This window comes from Amblyomma americanum, chromosome 2 (assembly GCF_052857255.1).
Source record: "Amblyomma americanum isolate KBUSLIRL-KWMA chromosome 2, ASM5285725v1, whole genome shotgun sequence".
Taxonomy (NCBI): domain Eukaryota; kingdom Metazoa; phylum Arthropoda; class Arachnida; order Ixodida; family Ixodidae; genus Amblyomma; species Amblyomma americanum.
The window spans coordinates 51,192,876-51,216,678 of record NC_135498.1 but is presented as its reverse complement, the minus strand read 5'-3'; positions in this window follow the sequence as shown (position 1 = coordinate 51,216,678).

The window sequence follows — 23,803 nt, the reverse complement described above, 5'->3', positions numbered from 1 at the left end:
GATTTCCCTGCGATTAGGGACACCACCTCCTTGTTCTGGCGCGCTTGACTTTTGGACGCGCGCAAAGTGTCTGATAAGAAGACCCGGTCCCCTTTTGTGCGTGGGGATGTCCTTGAGACCGTCGCTCTAATTACTTGCTGCGCGGTCGCTCGATGAAGTTCTAGCGCACCGGGCCGCTTATTCCAGCCGTATCACGCATAGCCAGTGCCCTCTGAAAGCTAGCGTTATTCCATTGTGTAACAGAGCTTTATTTTCTTTCTTTTTTTCACCGTGGTACTTATTACAATGATTTCGCCACAGAGTTGTGTGCGGCGCTGCGGTCGCTAGCTGCGGTTTTGGCAACAAAGCAAGCAGTGAAAACATAGTAGAAGTGGCACTACTTCAGTTTTGTGATTCGTCTATTGTAGTCTGGAAGCGATTAAATGAAAAGCGTGTTATTTGTCTTCTTATGAAAACATTACTCGAGCCATCTTAAGGCAAAACGTCCGAATATAATTCAAGAATTTTCTTTACCAGGAGATAAGGGTGTTCGTGCGCTTTCGGAACGTGCAAAGAGAAATGCCGTGCTCGATGCTCTCTGGCTGTGCGGGTTATCGAGCCCGCAATTAACCCTAGCGCTTGCTCTGGGTTAGACGGCTTAATGACGTCACATCTAGAAATCGATCCTTGATCCGGCTGCGGTGTCTTGTGCCCTGACGCCAGAAGCACCCATTCCGGTGATTAGGGCAGTGAACCATTTGCTAATGCTTGTCTCATTTTCTTGTCGAGAACTTCGTTACATCGCGAGCTTTGTCGAGAAGGAGCGCTCCAGAAAGGCGTGATGTCTGCTGAAAAAAAAAATGACAAAAGGAGTCTCTTGCTAGCCACTCAGCTGTCACGCGACTGCGGAACTACCATCACTCGCCGCCCGAGAGCTTTTCGCTGTCGGCGCGGCGCCTGATTGAAGGCCAAGGTTAAGGACCGGCTGCCACTTACCCCCCCCCCCCCCCCCCCTCCGCCTCTCTCTTAGGGATACGCTCCTGTCTACATTTTGGCTCTTTTTTTCGCCCCGTTGCTATTTATTCACGTGATTCCTCCTGAAAGGCCCCCCGCATTCATTCAGCCCTGTTCGCTCAACTCTCCGGTATATAGCCTTCAATTTATCAGATGACGGCCGTCCCTTTTCAAGAGGCGCGATCACCATAAGCTTTCATCGCCCTCTTGGTAACCCCACTTGGCGACACTTGCACGCAGTCACGGACGGTCCATCTTATTCGCGTGTTCGAGAGTCCGCTTCTCGTCACATTCATTTCGTACCCATTACGCCAGCCTCTGGAGAATAAAAAAAAAAAAAAACCACCCGTCTGCGCATAAGACGCTGTGGCTTGCCGATATGTAGGTTGTTTTATTGGTTTTGTCGTTTTCGTAACCTCTGATTAGGAGGTTGAGTTTTGAAATAAGCTATAGCCCGGGCTAGCCTCGCGTATTGATGCCGGTGATTGCTCTGCCCTATGCGACACCTAGGTAACGAATTAACGTCGACCATTTTTGGAGCAGCTAATTCCGCGTCCTATAGAGTGGGTGAGGGAACAAACGCGTGTTAATGGCATCCTAGTCGAAATCAAGAGGAAGAAATGGGCTTGGGCAGGGCATGTAATGCGAAGGCAAACTAACCGCTGGTCCTTAAGGGTAGCGGAGTGGGTTACCAAGAGTTAAGCGTAGCAGGGGGCGGCAGAAGGTTAGGTGAGCGGATGAGATTAAGAAGTTCGCAGGCATAGGGTGGGCGCAGCTGGCAGAGGACAGGGTTTATTGGAGAGTCATGGGAGAGGCCTTTGCCCTGCAGTGGGTGTACTCAGGCTGGTGATGATGATGATGACGATGACGATGGTGATGATAGGTGCGCAGAAAGGTCTCTAGCTACTCACTGCTTCCATTTGTAGTCTGTTTCCCAGTCGAGGAAGCATTTTAAAGAGGCCGCAAAGGCCTCCCTATGATTCGCCAGATTCCTTCGCGGGAAAAATGGTGTGGTTACTGGCGCACCGTTACACCTGGGGCCTCATTAATGGTACGACCCGCTTCTGCAACTTGATTCCAAGAGGCGTCGCACGTAATTTTCGGTGTGGCTGAGAGCTACCTCTGGTTCGGAGCCGCCTCTTCGAGAATCGCAATAGCACAACCGAATGCACCGTGGCGCTGTAATTCGACGCACTGCATTAATACAAGCGGGGTTCCTCCCATAGGCAAGGAAGCATGAAGGGTCAATGCATGGCCTGTTTCTCTCACAGAGGGCGAGGTACTCACCTCGTGCGAGTTTGCAGGCACTGCGTGTAAGTGCGGAGGCACGAATTGACCGCGTTGCTGACCTGCCGCCGACGTCTATTTCTGTAGACCGGTGGGAGTATGGTGGCAGTCGGGCCGCCTGAGACGATTGCGCGAGACGGACTGCATTGCGGCTATCGTCAACGCGACGGCCACAGCGCTATACCTGAGTGGGAAGTGGAAGAAAATAGCCACGAATAGGTCGTTACCTGGACGGCGCGTGCAGACAGAGAGAGGAGGATGGAAAGAAAAAAAAAAGGGGGGGGGGGGCAGTTCGTCAGTGTGCCTAACGGCTGTCGTGTCGTCACACGCAGTGGTGTACTGACCTCTCATGTGCAGGCCGCATGCCTACTTTCGCCTCGGGCTGTGTGCGCCGGTTTATTGCTCGCACCTGCGCGGCGTCGGAGCAGTGCAAATATCGGGGAATGAATCCGGAGGGAGATTTATTCACTGCGGTAAATCGAGCGAGAGTGACGTCTTAGAGTAACGCTGAGGTTACTGGCCAGCTCGCTGTAGGGTTCGCCTCAAGTGCCCCAGTTGTCGGCGGCCGCTGCGCTGTGTGAGCGTTTCAACGACCGCGCCCTCGGGGCAACGCCCCCTCCTCGCGAGGCGTTGTCCGGGCCGTTTAAACCTGACGCAGAGCGTATGCGTATTACCGCGTATCTGGGGCCAAAGCGCTGCGCGAGTGTCTGTCGTCCCGACGTGCAGGGCGGGCATTTGATCCCGAGGTTTGCGGAGGAACGAATCAAACCAGAAACAACAATACAAGAGAGCGAAAAGTGCCCTTCCATGAAACCGACCCCGCCTGCGCCATTTGCGGAGTCTGCCGCTTCTCTCTGTCTATATTTTTTCGTTCTCTCGGGGATGTGGGAGTGTAAATTACGACCGGCGTCGGCCGAGAAGCAGGCGGTAAAAAAAAAGGGAAATAGCCTCGCTGTGAGTGGCTCGAATTAACATCGATCCTTCTCTGTCGCAGACGTGGCGACGGGGCAATAAAAAGGAACGCCCAAGGAAGAGCAGAAAAGGAGGAGATGCGTGGGAGTGAGGCGGACAGAGCGAAGGTAGCGATGGAGGGAGACGAAGAAAAAGAAGTGATTCGAGAACGGCGAAGCTGCTGCGTCATTCCTTCTCCTGCGCGACGCTGCGCGTTCCGTACGCAGGAGGGATGCATAACTGTCAGCAGCCAGTAACGGCATCAGTGCGTACACGACGGGCCTCGAAGGCCCGGGGCGCGTGGCGGCTCGGGTGAAAGACCGGCCGTGGCTGCAGGGGGCGTCCGCGTGGTGGCGCTGTAGGATGGATGCCGCTGCGGGCACTGCACGAGGCCGGTGCTACAGGCCCGTGCTTTGTGCCCCATTTAGCTGCGGGGCGCCTAATGGATTACATGGCCCCGGGGTGCGAAGGAGGGGCACTTCGCACGCTGCTGGAGTTGGAGGAGGCGGGGTGTCGGGGTCGCTCCGCGCACACATATGAAAGTACGCCTCGTATAATTGCGCGCAGCGCTCTCGAGGCTGTCTGTGCGCGAGGGAAAGTGTACACAGCTCCGCATTTCAGTGCAGCGTTATTGTAAGCCCGCTTTTTTCAATGCATTCGCGCTCGAGAGGCAAAAGAGACGTTACATGAAGCGTACGTGGTGAAATTTCTGCTCCGAAACGAGACTTCGTTTTTCTCACCAAATGGTGCATCACAGGAGAGAGGACAATCTTGCAGAGGAGCAAGGACAGAAGGAAAATAAGAGGACGCTTGATTGAAAAGCAGAGCAGTTTGTGAAGGGCTGTCTTTTCCAGGGTCTTTTTCTCCTTTTATTCTGGATTTAGTTTCACTACCTGCTTCGCGTGTGTTGACTGAAAGATATTCCTCCTCTGCTTGTTATGAAAGAGTTGTCTTTCTCGCTTTTCTGAGCACTGGTCGTTTGCCCGGTTGCCCGTTGGTCAGACACATTGAAATTCTTGACCCGCTGTTCCCTGGAAGGGAAAAAGAAAGAATGCCACCGACTTGAGAAGCAGGTACCTTATTGTCGAAGGCAACGGTCGTACACTTCGTGACAAGACTGGCCTACCACGTACACCCGTTGAAATGGCTTCCCCGTTCGTTTTAGCGGCCAGCTTCGGGCGCTGTCGAGGCGCGACGCTGCACCCAAATGGCGGCCGGAGGGTGGAATGGCCCGTTGCCGGGTCCTCTCTCTCTCTCACGCCCCTGGCGGCTGAGGCGTGATATAACGGGCGCAATCACAATGGGAGCGCACCCGCTTTGGGCGATGGTTGTCTTGCGGTGGAGTGCGGGGCAGCAGCCGGGGGGCAATTTGGCTAATACGCGTTCCGGCTGAGCTGCTGCTGCCGACGGCGGCGGAGCGGCTAGCTGGGAGGGGTAGAGTGCCGGTCGTCGTGTTGCCCGCAGTGGATGCGGGATGCGTTTCTCTGATGCAGGCTGCCGCTGAGATTTCTTTTGAGGAGGTAGTTTCTCTCTTCTCTGGGCATTTCTTTGGGCCAAACGGCTGTCGTGTACGCTGTAGGAAATGTTTTTGGCATAACGGGACAGCGGCTTCTTCAAGACGGGATCCGTGGGAGGTTGTTGAGAGAGGCGTTTAACCCTACTCTGCGCCAACTCAGATGCTTCCGCTGCTGACGATGGTTATAGCGCAACGGCGTCGCCACCGTGATGAGTTGTTACCGACAATTCACGCGTTCGCCCACTCGCCGGTGATGACGTCATTCAGGGGTGCAGTGCCTTGAGGGTTGATGGGAGACATTAAGAGCGGGCGCACTCCAGAACTAGCCGTCAGTGATCTTGTGAAACCAGGTGGACTTCGTGGTGAGCGCTGGTTCTTGTGAGAGTTGGTGTGCATGACGAAGGCGTCTTCGCCACATATGTGGGGATTCCTTTTCATTCACCTCGAACATTTTGGCCTCACAGGAGACGTATCGCCTTCCACCTTTTCAATTAATGCGATCTAGCCCACAGGTATGTGAGTGTGCACTGCAATTATTGTTGCGAGCGCTCGTGGTGAACGCGCCACACAGCATTTTACACGTTGTGTACACGCACGCGACTCTGAGAAACGAACATGCGACGCATCGAGATAGTGAGTTTTCGCTGCGTCTTGCTTCTGGTGCACTTGACGGTTCGCTGTTTGAATACACAAGTCACTCCCGCCATAGTCCACAGTGAAAGTTACGGTCGCACCTCTTCTCCGCGATTTACCCCCCCCCCCCCCCCCCCCCCCATTACAGTGTTTCTTCGACTTAACTTTTTTTCTTCATTAAAAAGCGCGGGACATCCGCAACACGATGGTCGCGAGGGCCACACTAACCGCTAATAGCCGTGTGCTTTTTCGTTAGTGGGGCGACAGTGACATCATAGTCCGGCCCGTCTCTATAGTGATGAAATCAAGTACACGATGGGAAGGGTGCGTGTGCCTGCGTGCATGCATGTGCACGTAAACATAGCCCGCCCGGGGACCACGCACTCCGCGTGTATACTCCGCAAACCTGGAAGTATCGCGGTGCTGCTAAAAGGGGAGGTGGGCCTACCGTGCGCTCCCGTCGTCAGGGGGCCTCTTTGGTCGAAGCGCACCCGCCGCCGCCGCCGCCGCGAGGGGGCAGGAGCAGCAGCAGCAGCAGCTGGTCGCGCGTCTTGGAACGCGCACGCCAGCTGGCCGAGCGCGTTATCGTAGCGCTGCTGCCTGCGAGGTCAAGCCGTGCGCGTTGCAGCTGCCGTGCGCGCCTTTGGGTGGGCCGCCGAGAGTGAGAAGCTAGAGACGCCGCTCTGCTGGTGGCCTCACGCGATGCCGCTGCGGGGGGCGCTAAAAACAAATACGCAGTGAAACGGAGCTGGAACAAAAGAAGGTGCGGAAGAGAGAGGCGGAGATGTTTCACCTTGGAAGAGCAACAGGACTTGTCGGGCTAGTTGGTTGATCATAATGCAAAAAAGACGAACTGCGCAACAAGAACACGGACGAAAGGGAGGCAGACACACACTAACGCAGACTTACAACTTTACTAAAGGAAGGAATACAAGGCAAATATATATAGCGATCCCAACGCACTTCAAATCTGATCAATATGGCACGTGACAATCTGCCCAGGCGATAAACAGACCACACAAGAACCAACGCTTACAAGATAATCTTATACCGGGCCGGCCCTTTCTATGAAAACAAAAAGCAAAGGAACGCTTAGCGACAGTGCACTCTTGAGAATTACGCGTTCTCCAAAGTAAGAAAATTCAAAACAAAACCACACCACTGTAGCCATCTGATACCACTGAAGCTCGAACCGCTTACAAGCGCAGGTGCTGACACCAAAACCAAGAGACGAAGCACACCCCCTTTTGAAAGCTAACAAAACGGGAAACAAGAACAACCACATCGGTTATCGTCAAAATAAAAAAAAACAGTGAAAAAAGGCACCAGGTCAAAAGGGTAAAAAACACCATGAATCAGCTCAAGAAGCTACGTCACAAAAACAGTGAAAATAGGCACCGAGTCATTTAAAAAACAAAAAGATGAAAGACGGGACAACAGTTTAAGACAACAACGGTTTTAAAAAAGGGGGAGGGGTGAATGAAATCCGAAGCGTAGGAAAACATCTCAAACCATGACAGAACCGAAACAAAACTGAGATCGCTAATCAAATGAACAACGAAAGCATCAAACGCAATCAGGAGGCACTGCTCAATCACCAGGGCACAAACAGGCCACTAGGCTACACATGCCCCCGCAAAAACGAAAATTCTTTGGATGATAAGGAAATGGAAGCCTTGCTAACACAGTTGTCCGTGGTGCCGATGTAAAAAGTTTCGACGACGAGACGCTCCCATTTGTCATTCAATCTGGCCAGAAATTCCGTCTTTTCGAACCATGGTACACAGTCCCGTTGCTTCATTTTTGTGCAGTCCGCACAATGCTTAGCCAAAAACCCTCCATCGTTGTTTGCCACGCTCAACCGGTGCTCCCTTGCTCTTTCATTAAAGCATCTGCCGGTTTGGCCTATGTAGACTTTTCCGCAACTAAGGGGAATGCGGTAAACAACGCCGGAAACGCAATCTTTGAACTTCCTTAGATGTTTGATTTTGCAAGGGGTCTTCTTAGTGTTCTTCATCATCACGCACACCTTGGACAGTCTGCATGGAGCCGAGAAGACAACGTTGACGCCTCCTTTTCTCGCCACTTTCTTGATGTTGTGCGAGAATTTGTGGATGTATGGAATGACATGGGCCTTCTTTTGCTCGGCGTCTACTTTGTCTTTGCGTTCTCTCTTAATTTTTTGAAGCACATTTTCACACACACTCGAAATGACGTGCGGAGGGTATCCAGCTGCTTGCAAACGCTGAAGCTGGTACTGGAAGCTCTCTTGGACTTTGTGGTCACAGGACTTTTTTAGGGCCGACTCAACACATAGGGAAATGATGCCTCGCTTGACCAACTTCGAATGGGCACTAGTGTAGGGAAGCAAAGCCTTTTTTGACCTGGGTTTGAAGGACCAGCACACACGCTGTTTGTCAAAGTGCAGATCTAAATCCAGGAACTGAAGATGACCGTCAAGCGGTAGCTCACTGGTAAACCGGAGCCCGAAAGATTCAGATGGACGCTCTGGACGCTCTCTCCGCGGTGGAATGTGGAAATAATTGGGTTTTTGGGGAAAGGAAATGGCGCAGTATCTGTCTCGTATATCGTTGGACACCTGAACCGCGCCGTAAGGGAAGGGATAAAGGAGGGAGTGAAAGAAGAGAGGAAGAAAGAGGTGCCGTAGTGGAGGGCTCGGGAATAATTTCGACCACCTGCGGATCTTTAACGTGCACTGACATCGCACAGCACACGGGCTCCTTAGCGTCTTGCCTCCATATAAACGCAGCAGCCGCTGTCGGGTTCGAACCCGGGAACTCCGGATCAGTAGCCGAGCACGCTAACCACTGAGCCACCGCGGCGGGTCCTTGTGGTGTATCAGTATTGAAAATCCTGGAAGTTCCGCACATAGGGATAAGGGGAACTCCCAGAAATCCCATATTATCCTACGAGAGTTCTTGGAGCTTTGCATATGGGAATCCGCACGAATTGAATTGGCGTCTATGCAGGAAATCAGACGTTCTTTGATCAGCTTCTGGAGGTTGACGCAGCGCCGGTTTCTGTGAAGCTGTGTAGCGAAGCGTCGTGTTTGCTAGCCTTTGATGTCGCGTCTCGCGTTACGACTAGTTAGCAGTAACGCGAGCGGCCCATAGAGGGCAGTGCATATGCGGTCAACCCCGCGCGTGCGTACGCGATGTCGAAAGGTCTCTTTCGTTACACATACATGCGCTCGCTTGACCATTAGGGTCAGCCATACGCAGCAGGGCTTGCAATTTTCGAAGCCTGGGCAGTGTATCGTCTGGCTGCCCACGGCGGCGCATTAGTTGGGTAATCACGTGGAACGGAACAGTGCGCTGCCGCCGGCATAAAGTATGGGATTGCGCCGGCGTCGCCGGAGGCGAAGGGGGGGGGGGGGGGGGGGGGGGGGGGGGGATTGCTGAGGGTGACAGACTGTACCCTTCCCCGCCCGTCCATCTTCCTCCTCGGTTTCTTCTCCCTAACGTGGGGAGGAGGGTGGAAAGGTGGGCCGGGAAGCGCCGTTATGAAATTCGACCGTCGCTTGCTAGGGTGACGTGCCGTTGCCTCGCGATCCCACTTTCAACACACTGTGTGACGCGTACACCTTTGGGCGCACGGAGGGGGGGGGGGGGGGGGGGGACTGCACGTCCTGAGCACGTTGTCCTGTATTATGCATGCGGCGCGCCGTCGCAGACTGAGTACACCCCTCGCTCTAGTTGTCCGCAGTGCCACGGGTGAAGAAAGCCGAGGTTTTTCTGGAAGGAAGCTGTCGGGCCTGTTTCTAACTATGGACTGAGACCGCACACCTTTGCGTTTCGAAACCGACGTCAGGTGGGGGCTGCATAGTTTCGTCGGTCGGTTTATAAAGTATAGGGCATGGGGTCTTCTCCCCTCGTGCGTAAAATGAGCGCACTATAATATCCGCCTGTACTGCACTCTTTTCTTTCAGCTTAAAGGGGACACTGAGGAGAAATTGAAGTTGGCTCCTGATCACAAAAACGCCACTCTTCCTGAAAACAAAGCTCTTGTAATGTAGAAAATAGCAAGACCACAAAATACAGGTATCGCCGCCACAGGCCAATCTCGCAAGTACAAGCGTGTGATGACTTCCTAGGACAAGAGGCGCCACCATGGAGGAATTTTCCTTACTTCATGGAAGTCACGAATCTCTGAGGCTTGCAAAGCAAGGTTGCGCACCGCACCGCTATTACCAGAAATCACGGGAGTCTCCGTTTACGTCACGTTTCACGTCACTCCGTTCTGTGTCGTCATAAGAGTTCTCCGTGTCGTCATAAGAGTTCTCGAGTTTGAATAGGAGTGGCGGGAAAAACTTTTTCAACTTCGAATCCAAATTTCTTTGAAATAAATGCATCTTTCGCTCCCAAGACAAGCGTCAACAAAGCCATGAAATGCCGAACTATCGGATATTGCTAACAAAAAATTTTGATAGGGTTCTCCTCAGTGTCCCTTTAAATGAGGCTTCGATTGGGAACGGTGAATAAGCAATCGCGCTTATAGGTATAGCGAGCACAGCTTCGTTGTATAACTTTGCACGCTCATTCAAGTCATGCTTCAGCTATCGATGCCAGCTGACTCAAATAAGCAAGGTTACTGAATTAGGACGTTTCCTTGGACTCGCCTTGTATGAAATCTGCTCGTTGTTAAGCTGAGCTCACTGTCTAATTCGCTACAGGGCGTTGCGCGCACCAGAGGCGATTTAGCGATCGACGGTCGATCTATGGCACGGAATGCGTACGCCTGCTTGACAGTTTGTAAATCTTCTTCTGACGTTCGAAGGCAAACTTGAAAATTTGTATTACACTGTTCGTACTTACGACCCCGCCTACTTTCTCATAACGGATAAAGGCTAAAAGCTCGGGCAATATAAAAAAAAAAAACTCGTTAAAACAACGCTCAAATTTGCGATGGGCTCATTTCCTTAACGCCATTGCTATTCCTTTCTCCCCCCCGTTCTATACGAGGGCGAATCTCGGAAATGATGGTGCGTGCACACGGCATTCAAATCGACGGCCAGGCCGGCGGCCCGTTTTATTTCTACGTCTCGGAGCCTATGTCGAATGGCGGCTGCCCGCCCGCGCCGCTTTAACCTCCGTCTTGTCTGTCTAAAACTCGTCCGAGATCACCTTCGCACGAGACTCAATCAACTCGCAGCGCCATTGACCCGTTCTTATTCTTGTATCCTTATTCTAAGCCTCGTTTTAGCTGCTCCGTCGGTTCCTCGCCATTACTCAGTATACGCTCATTTGCCGCCCCGTTTTATGCGCCGAACGGGGGCGTACATAACAGTACCGACCGAGAGATAAAGAAAGGCCGGGAGTCTGTGTATGCGTGTGTGTGTGTGTGTGTATATGTGTGTATATATTGTGTGTCTCATACCGGCGCGGAGCTACGAATCGTTCGAGTGTCCTTTCTCCGGGCTGATGATTGGATTGACCGGTGGGGCCCGTTCGTTCAACGGCGCTTGAACAGAACTCGCAGTCGTTTGTACGGCGACGCCAGTGTATGTAAAAAGAAAGTTTCGCTCGGGGCGGGACCCAATCGATTAACGCGCAGCGGGAGTGGGGTCATTCTATTTCTTTTTCCTGCTCATTTTGTTCCTTTCGGGCCCGCCCTCTCGAACCTCAACCCCCCCCCCCCCCCCCCCCTACCTCGTATAACAGCGTCCTTTGGAGGACGACAGCCTTCCTCCGCGCGCACGTCGCCGGAGCACTTGCGCAACACGCTGCCGTGATCGCCTGGGCACGTTCGGAGCGAGGGAAGGGGGGGGGGGGGGGAGGGGGGAGTAAAGAGAGAGAGAAAAAAAGAAAATGCCGACGATAGTCGCGTTAAAAGCGGCTCTTGCTTTCAGGCTTTGCTCAGTTATTATTATCGCGTATGTCGTTTTGAACTTTCACGTATTTTCGAATTTTTCCTCTTTAGCCTTGCTTTTCTCGGAAAGCACCTGGTGGTGCCTGCATCGTTCATTGCGGCCTCGGCGTGGTGCGCGCATGACGGCCGTGGTAACAGCTGCGGGGGATGAAAAATGCTCCCATAAAAAAAAAAAAAAAACATGTCTGGCCAGTGCAGCTGCTTCTTTCTTCGCAGTGAGGCAACGATATAGAAAAGAAAAAAAAGAGTGATGAAAGTGGGTTTAATATTTAAACGAACCTGAGAGGTCCCCGTGGCACGAAGATAAAGAAAGCTTGTACTACAGAGGCCGGAGCGGGTGCGGCGATGGTAAGTGCTTCGACCGCGTAATAGAAACGAAAGCTCTAGAGGGGACCGATGGAATCCGATATGGGTTCCCGTTACAGACGGCGCGGCAACCATCTGCGTCCTGGCGCCCCGTAGAGAGGTGACGAAAGCCTTTTTTTCTGAGAAGAAAGCATGGTTCTTGTCTTGTTGTCGGGTTTTCTTGGGAGCTATGCTTCAATATTGAAGGACGCTATAAGACGGAGGGCTGGGCGGATGTTTTATAGCCAGAGCCAACAGCGAGGTTCTTTACGGTGTAACACCTGCCAAAAGCGGCCGTCTCGCTTGTTTCCTCGCCTTTCCTTTCTATACCTACTTGGTCCTGGGTCGTATATGGCTCCGCTGCATGCACAGGCGTCGAACTCGCGGTTTTTTAACGCCTCCCGGCTCACCCGACGTTTCTTCCCGGTATAATAACGTGGCGCCTTTCGAGGCGACTCGGAGGATTGTCGGCGACGGGGACGACACGACGTCCTTAATACTCGTCACCTTTTTCTCTTTTTTTTTCTTCCGAAAGTCTGGGCAGCATAAGCGCGTACTCTGGGGGGGGGGGGGTGGGGGGGAGGGCGGGGGGGGGGGACTGTCGCCACCGCGTACATGTTAGCCGTCACTCACTGCCTCCAAGAAGTGTCAGGAACGCGCGTACGCTTGCAGATGCTCTCTCAACACGCACGCCCGCAGCTGTCAACTTAACTCATAAGCTCCGTGCATGCAGCCGGGATACTCATCTCTGCTTCGTACACATCACACGACCGTGTCACCCCCCCCACCCATTTTTTCCCCACATGTTATATTTGTTTTTTGCCCGTTTTGTTTCGCTCGAAGTTGTCTCAGAATTGCCACACAATAATAATAATAATAATAATAATAATTGGTTTTTGGGGAAAGGAAATGGCGCAGTATCTGTCTCATATATCTTTGCACACACCTGAACCGCGCCGTAAGGGAAGGGATAAAGGAGGGAGTGAAAGAAGAAAGGAAGAAGGAGGTGCCGTAGTGGAGGGCTCCGGAATAATTTCGACCACCTGGGGATCTTTAACGTGCACTGACATCGCACAGCACACGGGCGCCCTTAGCGTTTTTTCCTCCATAAAAACGCAGCCGCCACGGTCGGGTTCGAACCCGGGAACTCCGGATCAGTAGTCGAGCGCCCTAACCACTGAGCCACCGCGGCGGGGCGAATTGCGACACAACGTATCCATTTTGCAGTTGACTGGAGCTCCTCCCATAGGAGGAGGCTTATGTGGACGAGGCGGGGGAGATAAGGGCATAAAAAAAGTAAACGGAGAAGTGGAACTATTAGGAAAGCAATGCGAAACAAGGGCTGCTGTGCTCGGCTAGGGTGTACTCTCCGTCGGTCGATCTGCTGGCTCGCATCGCTTTCTCGGAGGAGCTATCCGTCTCTCTCTCTCTACTTGCAAAATGCGAGATGAAAAAGGAGTTCAGTGGTCAGGAGGGGAAGGAGGACTGGTGGGAGAGGGGAGGAGAGCAGGTTCGCGCACCGCGGTGTGGGGCTCCTTCTCAGAATGGGGAATGAATCGGTCTCCCTGTTGCGGCAGCAACCGGAGATGAGCCCCCGCCTGTGTACGGGTTTTTCTTGATGGCTTCTGCTGCGGGACGCCGTTGCTTCGAGGAGGGGAACGACCCGGTCGGTTATTCAGCCGGTGTGAAACAAAAGAAGACGGCCAACGGCCGCGCAGGGGTGACGAAACGGGACCGCCGGTTTTTCCCGTGTAAGGGGAGCTTCTTGAGAGCCCCGGGGTAACGCAGATGCATAGTTGCCCCCCCTCCCCTTCTCCCCCCCATCCCCCGCGATCTTCCCAGGCGTTGATGCGTTAGGAGGAGAAGGAGAAATAAAAGGAGCGTTTGACCTTATCGCGATTTCAAAGAGTGCTGGCTAGGTTGGTGGAGGAGTCGTATGGATCACCGCACCCACTTTGTTTTCTTTTATTTTTTATTGCCGTTGTGGTGTTAGTCTCCAGAGGGCAGCTGTATAGAACTGTCAGACCTCCCCGGTGCTTTCATTTCCTAACGGTTCTCTTCTCTGGCCGAACCTTCGGGTATTTGTAAATGATTTCCAGTAGAAATACCCCTTTGTGGAAAAACGCGCCGCTACGATGCTGTTGCACTTTCGACAATTCGGTGTATATGCCAATGTGTCATTGGAAAGCAAATGCGCGTCATCATAAGCCAAGGCTTTCGTCTTTGTTTTTTATCGCCATGAAAGATTTTTTCCTGGAATGCCTTGCAGAGCTGCCGTTATCTCGCGTACCGCATGCCATACCAGACTCCTCTTTGAAGGCCGCCGTTTTTTTGACGGGAACGTTCTCCATCAGGCGGTGCGGCATATGATTACTGTGTGCTTGTTCTTTCGCCAAGTAAATGGCCGATAGGTGTTTCCTCAGCTTGTATTTTAAATTCCTTGTTGCATTTGCGTGTTTCTTTCTTTTGTGACGTCACATTATTCGTTGAAGCTAAAACGGTGAATGGCTGAATTTCTGGACAAAGGGACTCGGCGAAGGTGTTTACGCGGCTAAATGTACGGAACCAGCATCTTAGCGAGTAACTTTTTTTTCAAGCAAAGCGTTGGAAGAAATATCTAGTCCGGAGGCTAAATTACTCTAGGCTCGCTCTCGTTCAGAGTCACATTTCTTACAAAAATTTCTTTAGACAGTCTATAGACTGTCCATAGACTTCTGTCTACAAAGTCTATAGACTCTGAGACAACCATAGAGAACAGTCTATAGGCAATACAGATCCTGTGCACAGTCTATAGACAATTTATAGATTTATGGCCATACACGTTTAGTAGACTTTTGTCTATAGACCTATGAATAGACAGAAATATCTATAGCAAGGCAATAGTCTATAAAAAGTCTATAGGCATTTTTGTAAGGGTTGAATGTGTTTCCCCCTTTGCTTTTAAGTTAGTTATTTGGATGTTTTATAGCACTAGCTGCCGCTCTGTTTTTCTGCTTTTTTTTTTTCCCCCGACTCTTCAGTTCATTTCACTCCCAAAATTGATTCCTACCCGGAGCACCTACTCAGTCCAGCGCGGTGTATTTTCTTGGGACTATATTCTGTAGAGAGAAATTGAATGCACACCGAGGACGACCCGAATGCTTCTCCGCGAATTTTAAGAAAAAGAAAGAAAGACTGTCGATAAGGGCGGTGAAAAAAAAAAAGAGTGAAATTAAGAAAAGTCATCGTCCTGCTGTGCTCTGCGCCAAGGGTTATTGTGGGATGGAAGTCACTCCCTATACAGCGGGTAGGGTGAAGAAAACCGTTTGTCTTAAGGGGGATGTGCGCCCTGACGCTGTAAAATACGTCTTTCCATACTGGGCACCTTTTTTCCTACTTCTGTGTCATTTTCTTGGGTTATTTGTTTTGTTGTTTCGCTCTCTGTTGCGAGATTTATTTCTTCCTTTTTTTCGATTGTCTCGCCTTCCTTCTGCGGCGAGACGCCGTGGCATCGTAAATCACTGGCTGATTTTCGAACTGTCTCGCAGCGAAGCGTCGAGATGGAAACAACGAGACCGGGATGAAAGCAAAAATAGAAATGAGAAAAGGAAAACAATTTAGAGTGTTTTGTGGCGCGCCGGGAGGGGGGCGGAAGTTTCGCGTGTACGTTCAACCGACGTCTGTCTGTCTTGGGCGTCGTCGTCTTTTGTTCTCTGCTTACAGTTGTTATCCCTTCGCGGGCCTAACTTCCTGCGCCGCGAACCGCGCTCTACCCCGTGCGCTGAATATTTCCCCCCGTTCGGTTGTCTTGCTCACAGTAATGGTTTTTTCTTTGTGTCTTTTTCTAACTTGCAATATCTGGCTTTTTCTTGCTCCCTTCGCCACTTATTCGCTCATTTTTTCGACCGACGCTTTAAAGGGGGTGTCCGAGTAGCGAACACCCCCTTTGGGCATTAGAACGAAAGGAACAAAGGAAATGAAAGAAACATTTAAGAGCTAAGTTTTCCTACAGATGGCGGGAATTAGCTGGGCCGCATTTGGCAAAATGAGTCGGATGAACTAATCCGCGTCGTTGCTGTCTGGATTGGGTAATTAAGGAACCTGATTTTGTTTATTTATTATTTTTTATTTCGAACATTCTTTGATCAACAACACGCTTGCACAACAGGGCAAATGACAAATTTTCTACGCTTGACGAGGGGCCCCGTCACCCCATACACATTACCAGTAATTCGGGGACAAGTGCTCCTAGTTCCCTTGGCTGCCGCCAGGGTAACTTTAAACATTAAAAAAACGCATTGGCATCATCCGTGACGTAAGAAAACAAGAGAACGACCGAGCGGCTGCAGAACTGGCTGGGTGCAGTGCCGAATGTCTCTGTTGCTGCTCAATTAATGTAAGAAAAGACAGCATTATGAAAGAGCTAATGCGAAAAAAACAAGTAAAACACTAACTATTCAATGTGAGCTAAAGCCTCGGAACATAACTTTCTTAAGATTAATTTTAAACTACTTACTGCATTAAATGTGACAGCAAGTAACAATCCCCAAGTTACGTCGGGGGGGGGGGGGGGGGGAGGGGGGGGGGACAAAATATGCTTGGACGCTGTGATTTAAGGGAGAGAAATAAACCTTTATTATTTTTTTAATGTTGGACGAATCGGGTGGGTCGCTATCCTTAATTCAGTACTCCGGTTGCTTGCGCTGATGTCTGGCCCGTCGGTTGGTCTGACGTTGTGATCCAGACCACTGTTCGTCAGGGCTGCCTCCGAGCGCTCTTATCGTTCGCTCAAAATAAAGGTTCTGGGACCTGTTAAACGACAAAAAAAGAAGGAATAGAATTTTTTTTCTCACAGTTCTTCTTGTCCACGTGCCCGTTTAGCGCCGGCGCCGAGGATTTGACACTACAGCATGCACGGAGAAGCTGATAAGACTGCGCCTTACATCACTCCAGTATGTTTATCACTTAGTTTCTTTGTTTCATTTCAGTTATCAGCAGTAGTTTCTCTGCTATTCCTGGTTCATTTTTTTTCCCATGTCCACTTAAGGTTGATAACGCGCCATAGAAAATGGCGCCCGTAGAGTAGCGAATGCATACGCTCAAGACGCGCCAGTTATGCGATTGGGTTTAATCTGCGAAGATAACAATTCTCCATTCGCGATAGCCTATGTGCTGCATAACACGTCTACTTCGTGTGAAATGCAGTGGGGCCCTCGCACGGGGACATCCTTGTATGCGATAACACACTTTACTTTCAAGTATCCCACACTGCTACCAGTCGCAGTGATAACATACAGGTATACACTCAGCATAGGACGAAGTGTAGAAGAGACGTCAGCCGGAAAGCGAAAATTGCGCCGAAAATGTGTTTATGGACATAGAGCGGAATGCCCGCTTGGCATGCCTTTTCCGCGTACCGCACACGATGTGGGCGAATCGCGAGCTTTGGCTCGTGATTTGCCTCATCGGTCAAGAGAACAGCAATTTTGATATGACCCTGCGCAAAAGCTCACCGTTTCGGTTCGTGAACCAGGACAAAATTTACCGCACCGGTTACCACTGTCTTTACAGAACTGTTAATTGCAAATCCTATATTTCCAACCTAACTTCAGACCTCCTTTACGGTAAACTGTGCCCTTTTGGAATTTATGGCGCATAAATACCCTCTCGGGAAACTGTCGTGAACTTACGTCTAGTGAATTGTTACCTTTTGGCGGTTAGCGCACGTATTTAAAACCTGATCGAAAACCTCACACCTAGCCTAACCCTATGCTTATTTATTCAAAGCCAAGCCGCCGTGGTGGCTGAGTGGTTATGGCGCTCGGCTGCTGGCCCCAAAGACGCGGGTTCGGATCCCGGCCGCGGCGGCCGACGAATTTCGATGGAGGCGAAATTCTAGAGGCCCGTGTACTGTGCGATGTAAGTGCACGTTTAAAGAACCCCAGGTGGTCGAAATTTCCGGCGCCCTTCACTACGGCGTCCCTCATAGCCTGAGTCGCTTTGGGACGTTATCAATCAATCAATCAATCAATCATTTTTTATTCAAGACAATAATACAAGACTATTGTCTTGGGGGACGTGACAAAAGGCGGAAAAAGTGCCTGACGAGGTCACGCCACCCTGTGGCAAGCAGCGGTTTTGACACTCATGCAGAGTTTCAACAGAGTTTACATGCAGAGAAATGTCTTAGATGAAACTGTATCCCCCAACCCCCCTTATTATATATATATATTTTTTTTTTACAGTGCAAGAATATGTACAGGAAACAGAGTACAAGAATAAGTGCAGCAACTTCTGCTAGCAATACATGTTAACAAAACACTTCCAAACATAAAATACATGTAAACTATCGAACTTGAAGCACATGGAACATAAAATTGAAAACAAGAAGAAAAACATGAAAACATAACACACTAGTCTTCCGTTAAGAATAATCCCTTGAGTGTTTTCTTAAACCTGCTTAATGAAAGATTTTCAGTTAATAGGTCGTGAATGACGGGATAGTTGTTTAGTAAATCTGCTATCTGACAGCTTAATCTTTGATGTCCATAGTTTGTTCGAGCTCGGGGCTTGACTATGATGCTTTTTCTTAAATCGTACACACTTCTTTTTTCTTGGTATTTTGTTTCAAAGGTAGATTTATCCAACCGGTATTGGCGGTAAACTTCCAGGCTTAGTCTGTATTTGTAGAACTGAGGCATTTGGAGTATTCTATGCGATCTATAGTAGGGCGCACAACTAGAGGACAGCTCTAAGTTACTGATAGCGCGTATTGCTCTTTTTGTATTGATAGTAAGAATCTAAATTTGTTTTCGTTGTGGTTTGCCACACAAGAGAACAATAGCTAAAACGTGAATGTATAAGGGAGTAGTACACTAGTCGTTTGATAGAAGCTGGCAGGTAACACCTCAGTCTGTTTAAGATGCCTAAGGCACGAGAGAGATCAGTTCTAAGTGTGTGGATGTGAGCATTCCATAAGAGATTTTCGTGGAATGTCACACTAGAAATCTGGGTAGTAGAAGACTGTTGTATGTCCAGGCCATTAAATTTTAAACACGGAATTGTATACATTTCTGTACCTTTGGAACGAAAGAGTGCCTTTCTGAACAGCGCATCTAAATCCCTACCCGAAAAGAACACATTGGTGTCGTCCGCATATAAAACCAAATTCGAGGCACCCGGTATATTTACAATATCATTAATATAGATGAGAAATAAGACTGGCCCTAGGATGGACCCTTGTGGTACACCATACAACAGAGTGTTTGTCTCTGAACATTCACCATTGATGACAGTATACTGCTCACGTGAAGTTAAATAACTCATGAGGAGAGTACCAGCTATACCCCTGACACCGTAATGCTGAAGCTTTTTTATAAGTATATCATGTTGGACACTGTCGAACGCTTTTCTAAAATCGAGGAATATACCCAGAGTTAATGCCTTGTTTTCGATATTGTGCAGAATTTCATCTTTTATTCCAAGTAGTGCTGTTTCTGGAGATTTGTTTTTCTGGAAGCCGAACTGTTGCCTTACGATAATATTTTGCGAGGTTAGAAATCCAACAAGCCTTTTGTTTATAATATGCTCAGCTATTTTCGAAAATACAGAAAGCACAGAGATCGGCCTGTAATTGTTCACGTCATCGAAAGAGCCTCCCTTGTGTATAGCCGTCACACGAGCAAGTTTCATTTTGGCTGGGAAAACTCCCTTTTCCATTATAAGATTGCAGATGTGTGCAATAGGAGTACTAACTATTTGACTCACAGCCTTCAGTGGTTTTGGTCTGATCTCATCAGTGCCAGATGCACAACCGTCTTTTAGAGACATAATTATATCTTGCACCTCGCTGAAATCAGTGGGGGACAAAAATATTGTATTCGGATTACTTGCAGTGACATAATTTTCCCAAGGTGTAGAAGAAGGGACATTTGTTGCGTCGGCTAAAGGAGCACCAGCAGCGAGAAAATGCTCATTAAACAGGTTTGAAACCTCTGCTTCAGACAGATCGGCATTCCGAAATTTCACTTTTTTTGTTTCTGCATTCTTATAGATTAACTCTCTCATGGTTTGCCATACCAGTCGTGTATTACCGTTCACCTGTGTAAATTTATGTGTGTAGTATTTGAGCTTTGCTTTTTTTAAGTCTGAATTTAGCAGATTTCGTACTTTCTTGAATGCATGAAAGTCACTTTCATCTTTTGTTTGCAAGAATGTTTGGAAAAGTCGGTTTTTCTGTTTGATTCTTTGAAACAATTCACGAGAAATCCAGGGCTTTCGTACTTTTTTGTTCTTTTTTCGGGGCTTGAGGGGAAAACATGTGTTATAAGCAGATACAAAGCATGAAAGGAAAGCGTCGTAAGCGGCATCGGGGTTCGAGAGCTCCAAAATTATGTTCCAGTCAACATTTGTCAGCATGTCCCTAAACTTGTTAACATTGTACTCGGAGTAATCTCTAATTAATACTTTGTGTTCGGGGGCGACTGTGTGTTTGCAGGGTAACACACAATATATTGGCAAATGATCGCTTAAACTGCAGACCAGGGTGCCTGATTTTACATTCTCACGAGGGAAACTTGTAACGCACAGATCAAGAATACTTTGGGAACTTGGTGTAATTCTTGTCGGTGTGGTGATTACGTTGGAGCAACCATAAGACTCGTATAACTCTTTGAATTGTAAGTAGGCTTGATTGTCAAGGGAAGCATTCAGGTTGAAATCACCCACAAGAACGCTTTCAGACTTCAGCTGAACACAGCTGAACCCCCATAAACCAAATCAAACCATTTATTCAAAGCTAACCCGAAGGCTTAGGCTTCCCCCTTAACCTTTGTTCACTGCGTGTTGTAAACCTATCTGTAAACTGTCATAAATTTGTGCAGTAGATTGAAGCTGTGTGCAGTGACCTTTACTGTGGGGTGGTGAAAGAAAGCGGTAAGGTGTTCATGTTTTTTTTTTTTTTTTTCAAGTTTCCTCGGGCGAGCTTCTGGTCATACGTGCTTGAACTCGGGCGACGTTCGGGCATTTTTGCGCAGTTATCGCTGGTGATTTTGGTTTTGTTCAGTTCCCGGTTTCAGCCGGTGGAACTATTGCGTTGTTGGCCACGTTTTGCCTGGAAGTATCGACAGCAACGTAGAGGCGCCTACCATGCGCTTTTTTTTTTTTGCTTTGCCTGTGTTGTCGAGTATGCAGTAGAATCTTGTTAATTGGAAGTCAAAGAGTATACGAACATTTCTTCGAATTAAGCGGAGTTGGGATTAAGCTAAGTTCGATTTGAGCGGAACCGGGTCGGGTTTTCCTTAAAACATCGGTCGGTGGGAGGGAGCAAAGCGTCCCTCCGCATAAACTGGAAGTTTGAATTAGGCGAGTTCGAATTAACGAGATTCCGGTATAAACCGGACCTCGGAGTGCAATACCCGCAGAGCTGTGCTGGAAGTGACAGTACCTCACAAAGCGAACCCACGCGCGTGCCGCCGGAAATACCATGGGGCCAGGTTGTTTCGTACAGTCCGTAATAATCTTAGTCAGCCACGGTTGCTGGGAGCTTGATTCCTTCAAAGATGTTTAATTAACTCCGTGCAGTCTAATCACGCTTCTGTCGCCCCCCCTCCCCGGCGGTGTTTAGGTATTGAGCAGATCGGAGCCATTCCGATAAACCCTGGAGTCTCTAACTGAGGGATTTTATTATTTAAATTACTTGTGCCGCTGGGCATCTCTGTGTGTCCGGCTCAACCTCCTTGCACACCGTATTCTTTTCGTCCTGTTTTCTTCTTAATCTTGGGTCGTGCAGTGCCATGTGTGCCGTTTCGTAAAGGAAGAAGTGAATAAATTCGCAGTTTAATTACGCAGTCGTGGGTTTGTTGACTAATTACTTGTTCCTTTGCTTTCTCTTTTGTATCTTGCAGGTAAGAACCATTCCTGCTGCTTTTTGAAGACGTCATGGCTTCCGTCCGTAGCGCCCCCTATACATGTACTGCCCAGAGCGAGGCGCGGCAGCGGGCCCAGAGTAGCGGCCGAACGTATATTTCGTCTTTTTTTCTTCTTGCCTTTCTACATTGTCAGAATTACATGATAAATTACATGTTAGTGAAAATGTCTGGAATTGTTCACTGTGATCCGGTAATGTAAATATGTGCTGGCGTATAGCTTTTTCGCCATTTGGCGAGTGTCATTGTGGTTATGCGAGTGGTGCTAAAGTGACTGAGACAGACTGCAGAACATACTTCTCATTTCGGAGGTTGTATACTACTAATACTGCTATATATCGTGACAAAAAACACAGACAAATAAGACGAGGTGGTTATAGATGTGAAGAGCTGCTAGGGGGCAGTGCGGAACTCGAAATTTGTTAGTGTACAAATAAGCCGCCGCCAAAGAAAAACTTCTAAACTTGTGCAAAATGACAATTTTAAATGTTATAAACGCCGTATATATGAACTCGACAGAGCGCGGGGCCGAGTTGGTATTCGAGAAAGAGAGCGAATTTTGGGAACGAAAATCGTGACTCTAGTCACTTCAAGTTCCTCAAAAAGTGGACTCAACTCGACTTCTGTCGAGGTCATGTAAACGTAGCAATAGTGAAACCACCTGTAGCCACAGACGCATTCGAATAAGTCGGAAACGAAGCTATTCTCGAGTGATCAATTTGCGCACTATCAAGTAGCGAAATTCTACTCTCGGATTGCTTCAGGAAAAAATAGTGATGACATTTTACCGAGGCGACAGTGCAGGACGTAGAAGCGAGCGTTGCTCGCCTTCAACTGATACGGGTAGGCATTGCTATCATTGCATGCGCGGGAATACAAATGCGCGCAAACTCGCCTCGAGTTTCTCGTATAGGCTAAACCTATATGCTTTCAAGAAAATTGGAAAGCATCCCAGCATAAGACATGATATATGCGGACGACATAACTGTATGATCGAACCAGGGATCTGAGCGCCTTGGCGTGCGGAGGAGCGGGTCTCTTCGTTCCATTTGTCTCCCGTGCTCGGGCTCTCTCAGCAGACAATGGAAACGACGTGGCTGTGGCTGACAAAGGGAGTGCCCGTTCATTGACCGCGTCGGACGAAGCCGTTCAGTGGTTAGGGGCGCAGCTAGTCCACCGTTCGCCGATGTACGTACATGCGCGTGGGGCTCTTCTTCCACCTGTAGAGATCGCGTGAGTCGCCCTAGCGCGTGGCTTCGCTTAATATATATATTAAGGAAGCCAACAGTCACCGAACCAAGGTGCATAGGGGAATGTTTTTAATTTTTTTTTAAATTTGTAACGCCAATCAATTGGTTTTAAAAGAAGATTACTTATAAAGCAGCAGAAAAAACAACCATGCCGCCGGTGGGATCCGAACCCACGACCTCCGAATATCGCGTCCGGTGCTCTATATATATATATATATATATATATATATATATATATATATATATATATATATATATATATATATATATATATATATATATATATATATATATATATATACGGTGCTCTTATATATATATATATATATATATATATATATATATACTATATATATATATATATATATATATATATATATATATATATATATATATATATATATATATATATATATATATATATAGAGAGAGAGAGAGAGGAGAGAGGAGAGAGAGAGAGAGAGAGAGATAGGTCACGCTCGAGAAAAGGCTGTGCACCTTCTCTCGCGATTGTCGGGGCTTTCGGTGCTTGCCGTTTTCGCGTCGCCTCTCCTGGCACAGAGCTTCTCTGTGGCGCACTGTTCCCCTGTTTGGATTCCATTCCGCGCCCGTACGATGACGATGGTGATGACCGTGCTTTGTCAGACGTACAGGGGTTGTGGAGAAACCCGCGAGAGAAGCAAACGAATCGCAAAGTACTTCTCCGTCCTCATCATTTCTCGTTGTGAAGCATTTAGTGAGTTTCATTTCCCTTTGACGGCTGTTGCTATGTGAGGAACATTGGCCGGGCCAAACGCCGCCAATAAATGAATGAATGAATTAATTAATTAATTAATGAAGTGGACGACGGTAATTGTGCGAGACAGCGCCTTCATTGAAAGAGAGAGTGAGACAGGGAGAGGGGTGAGGGAAATTCCTGCTTTCGTTCGAAGTGAGCTTAGAAGGAAAAAAGAATATATACCGTGGTATATTCCGTGAAATTTGCTTAATGATATCGAGTTCGAATAAAGGGAAAAAAGCCCGATCAAATCTTC